The following is a 19,097-nucleotide window of genomic DNA, read 5'->3' as shown; positions in this document are numbered from 1 at the left end:
GTAATGAGCAAGAAAAAAATATTCCCTTCATTTGTGACATCTGCATGAAACAATCAGGAACTGAATGTTGGACACAGCTGATGTTTTCAGCTCTTCCTCCTCTATCAGACATTCTCTCCATACCTGAGAGTGTCTAGTCTCCAATGTGGATCCTTCAGTCCAGCCAACAAACTCTGGACTGAGTCTCCTGGATGATTGTAGCTCAGGTCCAGCTCTCTCAGATGGGAGGGGTTGGAGCTCAAAGCTGAAGCCAGAGAAGTACAGCCTTCCTCTGTGATCAGACAGCCTGATAGACTATATAAACACACACACACACACAAAAAACAATACATTTGTTAACACTTCACTAAAGGCTTATTTTCAATAATTTTTATGGATAAAATATCCATTCAAATTCAAATTTTATTTGTCACAAACAAATGAATGATAGTCAAATGCCAAGTCCAAGATACATGTAGACTTGTTGGTTAAATTCCATGCACCCTCAAACACCTGAAGAAGACTTTGTAAGATTTCTTGTTTAATTTGTTTAAGAAGAAATAGACAATTTCATCAAATTCGGATATGTAATATTGTAATATTTTTTTCGATAGGCCAAGGAAAACCAGTTATAATGTGAGTGTGCAGGTGCGCCTCCAGGAGTGGTGGATCCCGAAGATGGTACACCAGGACTGAATGCTGCTCTGGAGGCGGAGTATAAGGCGGCGCGGTTGAGGACGGCAATCATCCATCCTCGGTTTTACTCCAACCAGCTGGGGCTGCGACATGCTCTGTGTTGCTTTGCAAGTCCAGGAGGAAGAAGGAGTGGATCGCCTTTTCAGTTGGGTACAGTTTTCTCATGTTTAGTTAGTCAGTGAGGTGAGTGATTGTTGTTTGGTTATGTTTTTTGGGGGCTAGGTAAGCAATCGCTCCTCTGAGTTAGCTTCCCTTATTGTTGTTTGCCATTCGAGAAGCCAAGCAGGAATCCCTTGGTTTCAGCCCAGCTGATCTTGTTTTTGGACACACGGTATGTGGGCCATTGGATTATGTGTGTGCGCTTTTAAGGAACATCTCTCTTGTGCAGTTGGCCCGCGACCACTTGAGGCGAGCCCAGGGCAGTATGAAAGCACATTTTGACAAGAAATCTGTGGTTCGGAATTTTGCCCCAGGGGAGAAGGTGCTGGTTTTGCTTCCAGTGACTGTGTCAACCTTTGTTTTCTGACTACCGTAGGCATCATCAGCAACATCTGTCCTGTGTCATGACATCACGGTGGAAAGGCCGATAAAAACAGCACGCTTATCGTGTAAACTACACAAAGCGGAGCTTGATGCAGTAGGAAGTTGAATATCTCATTGAGCATGGTCTTGCCATTTTCAGTCATGACGTGTGGAGCTCGCCTTGTATTCTGGTAGCGAAAGCGGACAATATGGCCTGCTTCTGCACAGATTTCCAGAAAGTGAATGCGGTTACCAAACCAGACTCGTTTCCGGTCCCGCGGATGGAAGATTGCCTCGATCGTGTTGGTTCTGCTCAGTATGTTACAAAGCTGGACCTATTAAAGGGGTACTGGCAGGTTCCATTAACACCTACCGCTTCGGAGATCTCTGCATTCGTAATGCCCGATCACTTCCTCCAATACACAGTGATGCCTTTCAGGTTACATAATGTGCCCGCAACATTTCAACGCCTTGTGTGGCAGGTGCTGTGTGGAGCATCTAAGTGCAAGGCATACTTGGTTGACGTAGTTGTCTATTTTACCTCGTGGCCTGAACATCTCGCAACACTTTCTGAGGTGTTTGGGCTGTTCAATGATGCCTCCCTCACGCTCAACCTTTCTAAATGTGAGTTCGGGAAGGCTACTATTACCTATGTGGGCAAGCAAGTGGGACAAGGGCAGGTATGGCCTGTGACTGAAAAAGTTCAGGTTGTTGTGGACTTTCCAGTGTCACAAACTCGGCGCACGTTGCGTCGGTTTCTGGGATGGCAGGGTTCTATCGGGGGTTCTGTAAAAACTTTTGTTTTGATTCAGAGGAGCACGTTTTTTTCCCTTGTTGTTCTGGCATTGGCTACGGCCCACAGTAGCCTGTGTTACTGTTCTTAAAAAACACATGGTAACCAGATCACCGATCGTCTCTGTCTTCTGTCGGAGGGATGTTACAATATGTTATATAGTTTCGTCTGGCTTGATCGCAAATGGTGTTCTATGACTTTTGATGGTTATAGCCCTTTATACTTTTCAATATATGAAATTTCTGCACAAATGTTGGTCCTATTGAAATGAATATGAAACTACAGTCCATCTAGTGGTATGAATGGCAAACTACAGTGATGGTGCGTTTGGCTTCCTCTAGTGAAAGAAAGGTAAACTATACTCAATAGCAGTAAATTTTTGCTCTAGTTAATATTAGCGGTTGAAATTTTAAATGATTTCTTAAACACGTTGGTGATTTAACGCTAAAAAAATAAAAAAACCCATTTTTTTAAGTGTTTTTTGTGAGATTTTAGGTTGTGTTAAGGCAGTAAGTCAAAATGGAAAAAACAAACAAACAAAGAAACTGCCAATTTAAACGTGAGGTTGTGTTGAATAGAATGCCAACAAAGCAGACATTTTCTTTTAATATAAAAGAATAGAAAGGTCACATTACAGTTAGTGAAAAACACTGTCTGAATTCTAACCTGAGAGTTTCCAGTGTACAATATGGACTCTCCAGTCCTGCAGACAGAAGTTTCGCTCCTAAATCTCGCAGATCATTGTTACTCAGGTCCAGCTCCATCAGACTAGAGGACGGGGAGGTCAGAATTGAGGACAGAGCCTTACAGCTTCTGTCTGAGAGGTTGCAGCCACTTAGTCTGAAACAATTATTATTGAAAATAGTTTTATTGTTTCATGCAGACAAGACAAATACACTTTATATCATTTTGTTACAAAAATCTTTAAAATGAGTACATATTTACTTACAGAGCTTTGTTGGAGACGTTGACCACTGGCAGCAGCCTCAGAAAAGCCTCCTCTGAAGCAGAGTATTTCTTCAGGTCAAACACATCCAGATCTTTTTCTGATGACAGTAAGACGAAGACCAGAGCTGACCACTGAGCAGGAGACAGTTTGTCTGCGGAGAGACTTCCTGAACTCATGGACTGTTGGATCTCCTCCACTAGAGAACGATCATTCAGTTCATTCAGACAGTGAAACAGACTGATACTTTGCTCTACAGACAGACTGTCATTGATCTTCTTCTTAATGTACTGGACAGTTTCCTGGTTGTTCTGTGAACTATTTCCTGTCTTTGTCAGTAAACCTTGTAGGAGAGTCTGATTGGTCTGCAGTGAAAGACCAAGGAGGAATCGGACGAGCAAGTCCAGGTGTCCACTTGGACTCTGTAAGGCCTTGTCCACAGAACTCTGGTAGAAGTGTGTCTCTGCAGATTCTCTTGTTTCACGTGTCTGGGAGGTTGTTTGCTGTTCTTCCAGCAGATTGACTCCAGAGTTGATGAAGGTCAGATGGACATGAAGAGCAGCCAGAAACTCTTGAACACTCAGATGGATGAAGGAGAACAGTCTTTTCTGGTACAGTCGTCTCTCCTCTTTAAAGATCTGTGTGAACACCCCTGAGTACACTGAGGCTGCTCTGATATCAATGACATACTGTGTCAGGTCTGATTCATAGAAGATCAGGTTTCCTTTCTGCAGCTGATCAAAAGCCAGTTTTCCCAGAGACTCAATCATCTTCCTGCTCTCCGGACTCCAGTGTGGATCTGTCTCAGCTCCTCCATCATATTTGATCTTCTTCACCTTGGCCTGTACCACGAGGAAGTGGATGTACATCTCAGTCAGGGTCTTGGGCAGCTGTCCTTCCTCTCTGGTTTTCAGCACATCCTCCAGAACTGTAGCAGTGATCCAGCAGAAGACTGGGATGTGGCACATGATGTGGAGGCTTCGTGATGTCTTAATGTGGGAGATGATCCTGCTTGCCTCCTTCTTATCTCTGAATCTCTTCCTGAAGTACTCCTCCTTCTGTGGGTCAGCAAACCCTCTGATTTCTGTCACCATACCAACACACTCAGGAGGGATCTGATTGGCTGCTGCAGGTCTTGTGGTTATCCAGACGCGAGCAGAGGGAAGTAGCTTGCCCCTGATGAGGTTTATCAGCAGCACATCCACTGAGGTGGACTTTCTAGGGTCAGTTATAATTGTAGTTTTGTGGAAGTCCAGAGGAAGTCGACACTCATCCAGACCATCAAAGATGAACACAACCTGGACGTCTTCAAAGCTGCAGATTTCTGCTTCTTTGGTTTCATTAAAGAAGTGATGAACAAGTTCCACCAAGCTGAACTTATCCTCTTTCAGCACATTCAGCTCTCTGAAAGTGAATGGAAATATGAACTGGATGTCCTGGTTGGCTTTGTCTTCAGCCCAGTCCAGGGTGTATTTCTGTGTTAAGACTGTTTTCCCAATGCCAGCCACTCCCTTTGTCAGCACTGTTCTGATTGGTTCATCTCTTCCAGGTGAGGCTTTAAAGATGTCTTCTTGTCTGATTGTTGTTTCTGGTCTGTCTGGTTTCCTGAAGGCCATTTCAATCTGTCTGACCTCATGTTCATCATTGACATCTGCAGTCCCTCCCTCTGTGATGTAGAGCTCTGTGTAGATGTGATTCAATAGGGTTGGGCTTCCTGCTTTAGCGATCCCTCAAACACACACTGGAACTTCTTCTTTAGTGTAGATTTAAGTTTACACTCACTCCAATAGACGTCTCTATTTGAAGTTCCTAAAAGAAATAATAATTTAATTCAATTCAATTTTATTTATATAGCGCCAAATCACAACAACATTCGCATCAAGGCGCTTGAGATTGTACAGCAGAATAGTCCAAATATAAGTCCAGAATTTTTATATTTATGTTTGACTAGCACTTTAGGGTTAGACATTAGTAAACAACCTCTTTAGCCAGCAGCTTAAATCTTTATGGAAATCCTCTTACTTTTGTGCAGAAGGTCAGCTAGCTCATCCTGCTTCATTCTCCTTAAAAAGTCCAGTGTGATCTTCACAAATGCCTCTCTGCTGCTCCTCCTCTGCTCCTCATCCTCACCCTCTTGCTCCTCAACAGTTCTCTGACCCTCCAAGTATTTCGGAAAATCTGTACTGACAACTTTTTGAATCTTCTTCAGTTCATTCTTCACAAAAGTGATGATGTTGTCCTGCAGTAGCTGGAATAGAGTATTGTGTGAATTAATATGTTACATTACAACCTCAACTGGTGGTGCAGTGGAAGAAGAGAGGAACAATGAACAGAGGGAAACCAGGAACAACAGACAGAAATAGCCAGGTTATATGAAGGTGTTGTCATAATCATATTTCTGTTGCAGTCCACAGCAAATCCTGATTCTGGAAACAGAGTGAATATTGCTACATCATGGTAATTGTTAATTGTTGTTAAATTGGAATGTTTAAAAAAACAACCAAAAAAATAAATCAAATTCTGAGATCAGATAACTCAACTTTGCATTGCTTAAAGTGGAATAAATGCTATAATAATATGATAAATAACTTTTTCTAAAGTTTTCCAATTATTTATCCAGCTTACATAGTTTATTAGACACTACCATGACAGCCAAAAATTAAAGGACATGTCTGTAGCAATATGTGTCAAGGTGGTCATGGGTATAGATAAAATTACAAACACATTTTTTTTTGACCAGCCCAGCTGCCAAAGCTCATTGTTTATTTGAAACAATGTTTAGTTGTGCTTCTTATCTTGCAATTAATACTACAAAAAACTAATACTTGCAATATGTTTGAAGTATAAATAGCCGTTCTTTTTGAGAAATGACTGAACAGAATAGATGTAAAAGTAGTTGTACATGTACAGACCATAAATATGGAGTCCAGCTGTGTTTGATGCTGCTGGGTAGACTGACTACTGGGAGTCTCTGAGCTCTGCTGGTCCACTCTGTGGAGGAATCATGAAGAATTAGTTCAATACAGGAGAAAGATCAATATTTTAACTGCTGAGTTTTAGTTCTCAGAAAACACCATCTTAATGCTGCTGGCAAAAATAAATAAATAAATAAATAAAAAAGGAAAAAAAACAGCTTACACCTATAAATACCTGGAGCTCTTACAAGAATAAAGACTGGTAAATCTTTTGTAATATTTCCAATGGTCTAATTATCTTAACAGCAATGACACAGATGACATGTGTCATTAGCGTTTTCTAACCTGCCAAGATTAAGGCACAGAGTTAGCCATCCATACCTGACCCCTTGGAAACTACATAAATTTCTGTGTAGTTTCTCAGCCATCATGGAGCTTGTAAGACAGTGATTGGACTTGTAATAGCAGTCTAGCGAGGAAGGAGTGGCATACAGGTCCAGCGGCCATGTGGTGTGGAACTTGAAGCCAGTCAGTTAAATCAATCAACAGACCCATACTTAAGTGTCAATATCAGGCAAGCGTTTTAGGCTAAGGGAAGCATCTATAATGTAAACAGACTTGGTCCTTGCACTGAACCCTGTGGAATCCTGTGGAACACCGTAGTTGACCTTAGTGTATGAAGAGGACTCTCCATTTAGATGAACAATTTGGAGTCTATTAGATAAATGTGATACAAACTACAGCATGCTTTAATCACGCTAATAGAATATTATGGTCAACAGTATCGAACGCTGCACTGAGGTCTAGCAGGACAAGCACAGAGATGAGTCCACTGTCAGAGGCCATAAGAAGATCATTTGTAACCTTCACTAAAGCTGTTTCTGTGCTGTGATGAGCTCTGAAACCTGACTGAAACTCTTCAAATAAGCCATTCCTCTGCAGATGATCTGTTAGCTGTTTGACAACTACTCTTTCAAGGATGTTTGATATGAAAGGAAGGTTGGAGATTGGCCTATAATTAGCTAAGACAGTTGGGTCTAGAGATGCTTTTTAAGTAAAGTTTTAACTACAGCCAGCTTGAAGGCCTGTGGTACATAGCCGATTATTAGAGATAGGTTGATCATATTTAAGATTGAAGAATTAAGAGATTAGAGATTACTCTTATTTTTCACAAGTGCACAAATCGTACTCCAGAATAGATTATTTTTTGCTTGATTCTAAATTGATGTCTAAAGTTGTATGCTCAACTTATCATAACATCTTGATCTCAGATCACTCTCCAACCTCTTTAGTCTTGGACTTCTGTGGTACGAAACAACAGGGTAACTGGCGTTTTCACCCATCACTCCTGTCTAAGACATCCTTTTGCCAATTTATGACAACTAAAATATCAGATTTCTTGGAAACTAATGATAAACGTTTCTGATTAGATTTTATGGGAAACATTTAAAGTGGTAATGTGAGGAGAAATTATTTCTTTTGAATCTTCACTAAAAAAATGAATGCCGGAAACGCCAGTTCGAAAAAGAAGCTGAATTAACACAGTTAGAACAGTACCACAGGCCTCGTCTTGTCCCTCATTGTGTCAAGACATCACTAAAAGGAAGTTTGAGTATAACACAATTTTATCTAGTCAAGTCATCAGCTATTTAGGATCAGACAGAAGCATTTTGAGTTTGGAGATAAGCCCCATAAGCTTCTTTCTCGGCAGCTGAGAGCCCTACAGGCCAGTAGGGCTATACACAAAATTTAATCAAGATCAGGCGAAATTTTAATTAACTCTAAAGCTTCTAATGAGCGATTTAGAGAATATTATGAAGAGCTCTATATGTTGAAATCTTGGGGCAATATTTCTGATTGGTTAGAGAAGCTGGATCTCCCGAAAATGAATGACGCTGCACGAGAGGCTTTAAACTCAGATATTACTATTGAAGAAGTTTCGAAAGCTATTAAGTCATTCTCCAATGGAAAGTCCCCAGGCCCAGATGGGTTTGGTATTGAATTGTATAGAAAAAAACACTGAAAAGGTGGCCCCACTTTTATTGAGAATGTTTAAGCATTCTTTCCATACTCAACGATTTCCCTGTACGCTATATGAAGCTAATATTTCTATGTTATTGAAAGAAGGAAAGGATGAAACAGAATGTTCCTCTTATCGACCTATTGCTTTGTTGAATTTGGATATGAAAATTTTCACAAAAATTTTGGTAAACAGATCAAATGGACATGTTGGATCAATTATCCATCCGGATCAAACTGGGTTTGTCCCCCAGAGGTTTTCCTTCTTTAATGTTCGAAGATTGATGAACATAATGTATCATAGGCACTGGGGAACTTCCAAGTTCCAGTACTGAGCTTAGATGCTGAAAAGGCGTTTGACCAGGTCGAGTGGGCCTATATGCTTCGGGTACTGGAGAAGTTTGGTTTAGGCGAACAGTTTATATCATGGGTTGATATGATATATAGGCATCCCTCTTCTTCCATTCTTACTAACCAAGATAGATCAGAGCGTTTTCTTTTACACCGCGGGACACGACAAGGCTGCCCTTTGAGCCCTTTGCTCTTCGCAATTTCTATTGAACCTCTTGCAGTAGCCATTAGGAATGAGCCCTCTATTGAACCTGTCCCATTGGGGAATATCAAGCACTACATTTCTTAACATGCGGATGATGTTGTTTTGTTCTTATCAAATCCTGAGCGATCTGTTCCTGTACTTTTAGATGTGGTGAGGTCGTTTGGGGAAATCTCAGGTTATACAATTAATTGACAGAAGAGTGAGTTTGTGGCTTTAACTGCAAACTTGGATGTTGCCTTTAAAAATTACAGACAGATTGAAATACTTGGGTGTTATTTTGCCTAAGGATCCTAAATAGATGTTTAAGTTGAATTATCTTGAACAAGTTGAAAAACTGAAAAAGGACACTGAGAAATGGAGGGCTCTCCCTGTTTCCATGGTAGGTCGCATTAATGTGATTAAAATGGTTTCCCTTCCTAAATTTCTATATTTATTTTTAAATTTACCTATTTTTTTGAATAAGCAATTTTTCAAAGTGATCGATTCAGTAGTATTACCATTTTGGGGCTTTAAAACTCACAGGATATCACAAGTTCATCTATGTAAGTCTAAACTTAAGGGTGGATTTGCTCTGCCACTGTTTCAGTTTTATTATTGGGCTGCAAATGCTAGAACTCTTGCTTACTGGCAGGAAGGGTACAAAAAGGTCATGTCTGCCGATACCGCACCTTGGGTGGTCATAGAGAGTGGTGGGGTTGAGAATAGTTCCCTCCCTGCTCTTCTTTTTTCGTCCTCTAATCCACAAACCAAGGTCAATAATTTTATAGTTTCAAACTGCGTTAAAATCTTTAGTCAAATCAAAAAAGGTTGTGCTCTACCAGACACTTCGATCCATACTCCAATATATTGTAATCATGCATTTCCACCCTCATGTTTAGATGCCTCTTTTGAGGTCTGGACACAGAAATGTATTATTACTCTCAAAGATTTATATATTGACAGACAGTTTGCATCATTTATTCAGTTGCAGATCAAGTTCTCTCTCCCTGCGTCACATTTTCATTATGTACAGATAAGAAACTATGTTCGTCAGAGTATTGTTAATTTTCCATCTCTTCCAGAAGAGGGGTCAATTTTTACACTCCTGAGTTCCCCGGATTCTAAAAAGTTGGTTTCTGGTTTTGTGAAAGCTTTTTCTGAGTATTTAAATTTTAAATCTGACTTTTTGAAGATGGCATGGGAGGAAGAGCTTGGTTTGCAAATAGGAGATGAGGTGTGGGAGAGGAGTCTGTGTAGGATCCATTCTTGCTCTATAAATGTAAGGCATCAGTTAATTCAATTCAAAGTGCTTCACAGACTTCATTATTCAAAAACTAAACTGCACAGGATTTGTGATATATGATCGTTGTAAACTTGGAGAAGGCTCTCTCACTCATTTATTTTGGACTTGTCCCAAATTGCATAACTATAGGTTGGACATTTTTAAATGTTTTTCTGGTATCTATAATTGCACATTAGAGCCGGACCCAATAATTGCATTGTTTGGATCTTCCTCTTCCCTTTTACACCTCAGCTCTTCTGCACAAACTACAGTTTTGTTCGAAATGGTAATTGCTAAGAAAATTATCTTGACTCTCTGGAAGTCAGATATTATACCTCAATTCAAAATGTAGCTAACAGAACTGACTGCTCTACTACATATGGAGAGAATTAGGTACACATTAGGGGACAAACTTAGTAATTTCTTTGATGTGTGGCAGCCATTTTTAGACCATGTATTAAAACAAAATCCTGTTTGATCGATCACCAATAACTCAGCCTACCACCTTAGCGTTTTATTTCTGTTTATTGCCAGTTGAAGTAATTTTGAATAATTTAAAATAGTACTTTTACTAGTAATGCTACTTCAACTGATGTTGAAGTAGCATTTTTGTCGTTGCAGTGTAAACTTGTGTCTTATTTGTGTGTTTTAGCCCTTGCGGTTATGTTGTCTGTTGTTGTTTTGGGTTTTTTTGTCTCTTTTTTTTCTTATATCAAAAAATCTCAATAAACATACTTTAAAAAAAAGATTGAAGAATTAATTAATGGCAGGACTTCTTTGAGCAGTTTTGTAGGAATGGGGTCTAAAAGACACGTTGATGGTTTGGAGGAATTAATTATTGAAGTTAACTCAGAAAGATCAATTGGAGAAAAAGAGTCTAACTTAACATTGATGGTACTAAGAGAGTAGCTGTAGATAATATTACATCTGTGGGATGATTATTGGTAATTTTTTCTGTAATGATTAAACTTTTTTTTGTGAAGAAGTTCATGAAGTCATTACTAGTTAACGTTAAAGGGATTGTTGGCTCAGTAGAGCTCTGACTTTTTGTCAGCCTGGCTACAGTGCTGAAGAGAAACCTGGGGTTGTTATTTTCTTCAGTGATGAATAGTAAGATGTTCTGGCTTTGCGGAGGGCTTTCTTATAAAGCAGCAAACTATTTCTCCAGGCTTAATGATGATCTTCTAAATTTGTGACACGCCATTTCCTCTCCAGCTTACGAGTTATCTGCTTTAGGCTACGTGTTTGAGAATTATACCACGGAGTCAAATATGTCTGATTTGAATATTTTTCACAGGAGCAACAGTATCTAGTGTTAAACATAGAGAGGAGGCAAAGTTATTAACAAGATGATCGACCTCTGTTGGAGTAGCGTTCAGGTAGCTGCTCTGCTCTATGTTGGTACAGGACATTGAAGAAGATAACAGTGGGTGGATTATATTCTTAAACTTAGTTACAGCACTTTCAGAAAGACATCTACTGTGATAAAGTCTACTCTCCACTGCTGTGTAATCAATTATTGTAAATGTAAATGTTATCAGGAAATGATCAGACAGCAGAGGGTTTTCAGGAAACACTGTTAAATGTTCAGTTTCTATGCCATATGTTAAAACAAGATCTAGAGTGTGATTAAAGTGGTGGGTGGGTTCTTTTACATTTTGAGAGAAGCCAATTGAGTCTAATAACAGATTAAATGAGATGTTGAGGCTGTCATTTTTAGCATCTACATGGATGTTAAAATCACCCACAATAATTATTTTATCTGAGCTGAGCACTAAATCAGATAAAAAGTATGAGAAATCAGACAGAAACTCTGTGTAAGGTTTATACATAGGCTGGTGTGAAAAATTGCTGCCACAGCCCCCTCGGCCTGTGATTTGAGGTTTCCAGTTCCAGTTCACTGTTCGTGTGGTCGACTGGCTGGTCAGCTGAGCAGTTTTGCATTCTTTTCTAACTTTAATGCTCTTTCCATTGTTGTTTTTCGCCGTCTACTCTGTACATTTCATATTCTTTCCTTTTCCTCATTTTTGTGGACTCGTTTCTGACACTCCGACATGACCCCAAGGCTCACCTACACCAGAGACTCCCTCATTCAGCTGCAGCTGCAGCCCAGGCTCCGGCTTTTCCGCTCCGCTCCTACTGACTATTTTCCCGATGAAATACTCTTGGACACGGAAATCGAAAAACTCACAAAAACAAGGTAACCAGGAGGGGATTAAAGAAGAAGGGGTGAGAGCCAGACTCAAGAGGAAGACACACAAACAACGAGCACTCCTGTCCATTAACCTAATGTGTGGTCTCTCCGCAACAAGCTGGTTGAGCTGCAAGCCTGCGTCAACCACTTGCACGAGTGATGATGACAGCACAATGCATATTGATGGATTTTCACTACCTCTTCGTCTGGAAGGAGACCATGAATGCACCATAAGCAACATGGCGGCAGTGTGTGTCTGCATGTAAACAGCAGCTGGTGCTCTACAGTCACTCTGAGGGAGAAGCTTTGCACTACAGACATCAAGCTTCTGGCTTTTTCCCTGCGCCCTTACTACCTCTCCCGAGAATTCCCACAGCTTTTCATCTTGGTTTACATCCACCCCAGAGCTGATGCAGCTAAAGCTATGTGAGTGAGTACTTCACCAAAACTGTACAAACTGGAACAATTATCACCGGACTCTCCCAAGTTCATCCAGGATGATTTCAACCACTGTTCCCCTGGCAAGTCGTTTAAAGGATACCAACAGTATGTTACATGCAGCATATGTCAGGGGAAGAGTGGATAATTGAAAAAACCTCCTAGAACATCCATTCTGTACATTCTGATTGCTGTGTTTTTTGAAACAGTCCAACACACACCGCTTCACATATGAACATAGAAATGTGTGTGAAAAAAAGCTGAGCTGACATTAAACATGATGAAGATTTATTCACAAACACTGAGTCACAACAACATTTACACACACATTACCTCTCTGCAGGACGACACACGCCTGATTTAAAATTAATGATTTAATTTCACTGGTGTTTCTTCACAAAGCAAATATTTCTTTCTGTTGGGACATTTTAATTCCAGGAATTCATGCAGTAATAAAATTTGTAATGTGAATGTTCCTCGGCCGGATCGCAAAAAACAACATTAACCACTTTGGAGAAAACCAAATGTTAGATTTTTATTTTAAAAATATGTTTTACTTCTGGTTTGCTTTAGGTGATTTTCAGTTGTTTAGAACCCAAAGGCTTGTTTTTAAGAGACAGTTCAAACGGGATTTAGGGAATGACGTGTTTGCACTGCAGTTTATATCCAACAACATCAAGCAGTTAAATCAAAGAGTTCAGTTCAAAGAGTTCACAGCTCACCTCACTGCAGCAGAAAGAGGCTGGACTTTAAAATCAATAATGTCAGCTTTAGACCGGTCACTCTTTAAGGACACACAGCTGGGTCCAGGTTCATGTTTGCATTTAGTTCCTTGTTTCTTCCTGTGAATAATGATGGAGCAGTGATGTGAGTGCTGAGCTGTGACATGGAGAAGAGTCATGGACAGTTAGAGATGGTCATCTCACCTCTGAGCTTTGGTCTGGCTCTCATGTTCCCCACACAGAGTGCTTTTAGAGGGAGGGACTCCCTCCTCTCTGTCCTCACACTGATCCATGCTGCTCAATTCACATCAGCTCACACACACTTTCTACCTTCACCTGCACAGGAAACACAAATCATTCATCTGCACATCAACTGAAATCCTGCTTTTCATCATGTGTGCTGTCCAAATATGTGTGTGTGTGTGTGTGTGTGTGTGTGTGTGTGCGCGCGCTCACCTCCTCCTTTTATGTGAAAGAACTTTCTCGTGGGAAATTTAGACCTACCAGCTTTAGTGGCTACATATACTGATGTCTGAAAGTGTTTTAAATTATCCTTTAAGTCTAGTTTGGTTCTATAAACAGAATCTATGATGACACCATCTCCTCCACCTGCTGCTGTGGAGATTCAGAGAAATAAAACTACCATAAGAAAAGAGAAGATAGAAAAAAAGAAACTGATCTTATCTTTTGTTATTGGATTTCTTTGTTGGGAAATATTCCACTCATTCCACTTAACCTGGGCAGTGAATTCAATTAGGGCTTTTTTTAATCAAATCCTAAAGATACTAACATGAAAACATGTTGAGCAGCTCTCTGACATGAAGAACTTCTTCAAAACGCACACCAACTACAGGCTCCACGTCACACCTGGACACTAAACATGGACACACAGGTGAGCTGCTTCCTGGAAGGAGGCGGGTTTAAACCTGAAGCTCAGCTCAGGAGGGTTGGAGCAGAGCCAACAGTTGATGTCGCCACTTTTTTCTTTTTTCTTTTTTTTTTTTTGAAGAACAACAAGTTGAATCTATATCTAACATACATGTAAACAAAATATTCATTTATGAAGTCCGCTCTCCGTCTCCTGCTGTCCCTGCGAATAAAAAGACCCGGAGCTCTCCGGTCGAGCTCAGGCAACATTCAGTGTGTTTTAATGGCGGACACATTCGACCTCGTTGAAAAACATTACACTGACTTCTATGACTTTAATGGAGAGACCGGAAATAAAAACACACAGTTTGTTGTGTGAAAAAATCAAACATGAGCTGAACAAACAGTAAAGTTCCTAAAGACAAACTGTTTAAGGAGGAAACAAAGCAAACTTACAGTTTGTTCACACACCAACAAGCTCCACTGCACGAAGTTAAGGAAAGTGAAAGTAAACTTTGAGCAGGAGGGAAACACCCAGAGAGGCATTTGAGGACACTCAGGAGCATCGATACACGTGTGCTGCGTTCAGGTGCACCTCGGAAACTCCCAGATTGTTGGCAGGTTGTGATTTATTTCTGCGGGTTTTCCTGTTTGAAACACAAACATCCGTAATCACTTTGTTGTTCTTCTTCCTGCAGCGTTTGAATATTTCAGCACTAAATGGATGTTTCTTCAAAGCTCATTTCAACCTGTTGAAGTCATGAATGAAAGTGCAGACTGAGAGTGGATCACATGATGTTTAAGGTGTATCTTGTGACATGTTCAGTATTGTCACACGTGTCTAGATTGTCCCTGATATCATAACTGCTTAAACACTGATGATTATATTTGAAGAATTATTACTGATGGCAGCAAAGTTTGAATGGAGCTCTCTGTCTGTGCTGATTTGTCGTCCTCTGGAGGGCTCAGGTCAGACTCCTTCATCCTTCTCCAGCGTGAGGCCACCCTCAGACCCACAGGAGCTCTGACCTTTGACCTCCTGACCCTATAAGACGACACGTCCAAGCAAAACACAACAGGCACAGGCTAACTCTGGCTGTGTCCCAATTCAGGGTCTGCACGCTTGAAGTACGCACACTACCTGTACTACGTACGGTGCGTACTATAAGTATGAGAAGTGCGGAAGTGAGAGGCTTGTGAAATGAGACGGTCTAGCCTCCGTCGAGCTGTTCAGGTTGCCTAGCAACCATGATACTAACCGCGAGAAACGTTTCATACAGCTTTGTGTGAAAGAAATGAAGGAGAAAAAATGTTTTGTTGGTCATTCATTTTTGTCATGACATCACTTTGATTAGTTGAGTATCTGAGGCTGAGACCACAGGACTGTAAAACATAATAGTTGGGCTTCATTTCTGTACTGAACAGTCATTTCAAGATTAGCTGGTAAATAACAATTAGCTAATGTTGTTCATGAGACTAAAGTCATCTCACTGTGGTGATGTAAGTATAATATGGCCAATATTATATGTATTGTCAGACTATTATACATATATATACATATATATATATACATATATATATATATATATATATATATATATATATATATATATATAGCAGTGAGCTTGAACTCTGGGTCAAAGATTCAAGTTGCAGTTATTTATATTTCCAATCACCTTAAATCTTCACTCAAAGACAAGTATCTTTGACAGTGTATACACAGATGTATTATATATAAGAGACAAATATTGTTCGTTTAATATGTTGGCATTACTAAATTTGGCTCAATGCTTACATATATGTGTAAAAAGAAAATGTACGAGCTGTGATAACTGTTTCTGATAGAATGAAGATCAGACTGATATATGAAATATTCCTTTATTGGGTGAGAAAATCAGACCATGTCATAACTGCTTTAAGTCATACAGAATAGATATCAGAGCCTTAAACAGGCTGACTTCTGCTAAATGGGTCAAACTGGGCAGAAAGTCTACAAACACATAACATCCTTATAGAATATGATGTAACACTATAGATCAACTTACCTCAGAATATATAAAGCATATAAACAATTACAGCAATATGATGCAACAAACACAGCAGTGCTACTAATCCAAAATACTCAAAGCTTCATAGAACTGAAACAAACATTTATTTTTAGCTCCATTCTGCTGCTGATACATACTTTAGGTTTCTGAACATTAAACTTGTTGCTGCCTTTCATAGTGTGTAACTTGAAGGCCCTGAGTACTTTCTCCCACACTGAAAACACTGGGATGATAACATTATTTGAACATTACCTAATAAGACTGATTCAGGACAGACAATTAGTTATGTTAAACTTTCCTAGCAGTCCTTCACAAACAGGGAACAGTCTGTCTATTCTCTCCATCTGTCAGCTGCTGCTGGCTCTTCCTCCTCCTCTTCCTCACACACTGCTGAGTTTGTCCTGGTGGATCATCAGGGGTGCAAAGCCTCACAGATGATGTGCAGCAGTGGGTCCCTCAGTCTGTCCTCACTCTGGACACTTGCAGTTGTCACACATGGAAATCAAATGTGTGATAAGCTGCAGGATTCAAACACAAGTGTAACTTATAAATACATGTTCATACTTTTATTCCACAATCAGAGAGAAAGAAACAGAGAGAGAGTGCAGGACAGACAGACAGGTGACAGTCTCAGGTGTATACACTGCTACAAAACAGCACAAGAGAAGGAGGATTTAGTGTTTGTGTTATTACGAGTGCTAAACAAGAAGAGTTCCCAGATGGTGCAGTGGACACATGTGTGACTCCTGTGATTAAAGCATCTTTCTTTCAGCTTAACGAGTGAACCGTCAGCTCGTTCAAACACACGTTAAAGTCCGTTTGGCTCGACACCACCGAGCAGAGGCAGCAATATAACATAGCTAACATTAACAGTGCAGTGAATCCTGCTTGTGCCTTGATATTCAGGACTGCAAACCGAGCAGCATCACTGACTTTCAGCTCGTTGTGTTTGTGGATATATGACTGACTTTAATTACGCATAGAATCATCAAATTCTCTGTAAGATCGGGTCGACAATATATATGTATGTGGAGGCTTTAAAACAAAGTTAACGCTGGTAGTACAAACATCACTAATGTCACACAACTTTGCCGACATTTGGCCAACAGTAATGTTTTAATGTTCTTTGTTATTAAACATTCGCACATAAAAAAGTGACATCATGTTCATTTCTCCAGAGGCCTGGTAATGAACTAATCATGTGATTCAGGTGTGTTGACCCAGGGTGAGATCTAAAACCTGCAGCCCTCGTGGACTGGAATTGGGGACCCCTGCATTACTATGTCTGTGAAGGTTCTCAGTCATCCAGGACATCCCAGTCTAAGGAGCTTGGAAAGAAAGCATCTGGACTTCTTTAAGTTGCTTGAAGACGTTTCACCTCTCATCCAAGAAGCTTCTACAGTTCTAGGGTCAAATGGTGGAGAGTCCCAGATTTAAGCTCTGTGGGAGTAACCCACCAAGAGGGACAATGGACCCCCTAGTGATCCTCTACCTAATCACATGAGCCAAGGTGTGAAAATGGGTGTGGGTCACAATCAGCCAAGGTTTCGGATGAGCTCATTGTGAAACCTAGCTCCACCGTATCATATGATTTCCTGAGGTCCTGAGGTCAGATGGCCCATGATGTGAGTGGGCGTTAAGGCGTCTGGGAAGGGATCTCAAAACATTGTCCCTCTCGGTGGGTTACTCCCACACAGCTTAAAACCATTTGACCCTAGAACTGAAGAAGCTTCTCGGATGAGAGGTGAAACGTATTCAAGCAACTTAAAGTCCAGACGCATTTCGTTCAAAGTCATTACTAGTTAACGCTAAAGAAAAGGGTGGCTCAACAGAGCTAAGTAATGCATATTCATTAGAGAGGAAATCATTCACATGTGCACTTTATTAGTAGTCCACAGTAGAAGAGTAATATGGAATATAATGCTACTGCCTGTAAACACACACTGAGATGTGTGATATGAAACAGCAGGGATGTCCAAAGAGCTACAGTGACCTAAAATAAAGTCATATCTCCTGCTTCCTGTCTGTGGCTCAGATTAGCCAGCTCTCCCCAGCTAGAACATCTGATAATTTTATCCTTATTTTTTCTTTTTCCTTTGACACTCTAATAGGCTGGAAGATGTATTTTACTTCCTTGTTTGCATCTTTGTGTGTGGTTGTTTAAATTAAAGTGAATAAATGAAGTTATTATTGCAGTAGGCAAAAGTTTTAATATCAAACTAGTGACATTTTTTTTCCATTTAATTTCTACTTTTATAATCTTATCCTACTTAGGTTCTCTCACTCCAGTACTCAGTATGTTAGTTCTATAGCCATGTAGACTTTTCTGCTGCATTAGTTGATGGGCATGTTCACGCTGCCATTGTTTCTTTAAACATACACTTTTCATACACTATCTTAATAGTGTATGAAAACAATAAATTCTTATATACATTCACCAGCCAACTCTGCCAAAACTCAGCTGTTGTATTCCTGCTTTCATTAAATTAATCATCAGTAAATTTTTCATAGAAAGTAGTGAAACTTTGTGCTAAGGACAGTTACAGGGTTAAAACACTTACTGCTAAGTTAATATGATTTCATTGTCAAAATGTAAAGAGAAAACTCTGTTTCCCCACACCGCTCTTGATGCCATAACACTTATAACCACAGCAGGTGTCGAAACCACAAGTATCCCTCCATAGCCGGTTTTCATCCTTGTCGCGATATGGAAGGAACAAATCAGGAGAGGGATCTCACGTCAGCTGATGTCGGTCATGTGACAGTGTGTAGTTGATGAGGGTTACAAGTGTTCATTTTCTCAGCAGGTAGATGATAGGGTCACTCCAGCTTTCTCCCTGTTCTCTAGTTGTCAGTAGTGATGGCCAAATGAAACTTTCTGAAGCACTGAAGCTTGTGTGGAAAAAGGGTTCAGTACTCAAAGCTTTTCAACACGTTCCTCTCTGGTGATATCTGGTGGCCAAAGACACGAAGAGCAGCTTGAATCTACAAAATAAAACGAACTGCTTCACTATGACTGCCCACTCAACAGAGTGGAGTTCTGTTTGATTTTGTGCCACCGTTGTGTTGCTTTGAGCATGTATCTTTTCGGGGGTAAAAACAAATTATGTTTATTTGGTTAATAAATAATTTTGATCAATA

At 40.1% G+C, this 19,097-nt stretch overlaps 1 long non-coding RNA gene across 1 annotated transcript; it reads right to left on the bottom strand.

Annotated features, from left to right (window-relative positions):
* Nucleotides 1-231: 231 nt before the first annotated feature.
* On the bottom strand, nucleotides 232-2,999 carry LOC109199615 (uncharacterized). Its single transcript, XR_002059934.2, has 3 exons — nucleotides 2,940-2,999; nucleotides 2,657-2,830; nucleotides 232-294 (listed from the first exon to the last, which is right to left on the bottom strand). It is a non-coding gene; the product is annotated as an uncharacterized LOC109199615 (long non-coding RNA).
* Between the last annotated feature and the right edge of the window lie 16,098 nt (nucleotides 3,000-19,097).

The sequence above is a fragment of the Oreochromis niloticus genome, linkage group LG3, assembly GCF_001858045.2.
Source record: "Oreochromis niloticus isolate F11D_XX linkage group LG3, O_niloticus_UMD_NMBU, whole genome shotgun sequence".
Taxonomy (NCBI): domain Eukaryota; kingdom Metazoa; phylum Chordata; class Actinopteri; order Cichliformes; family Cichlidae; genus Oreochromis; species Oreochromis niloticus.
This window is presented reverse-complemented; position numbering and strand designations above follow the sequence as displayed.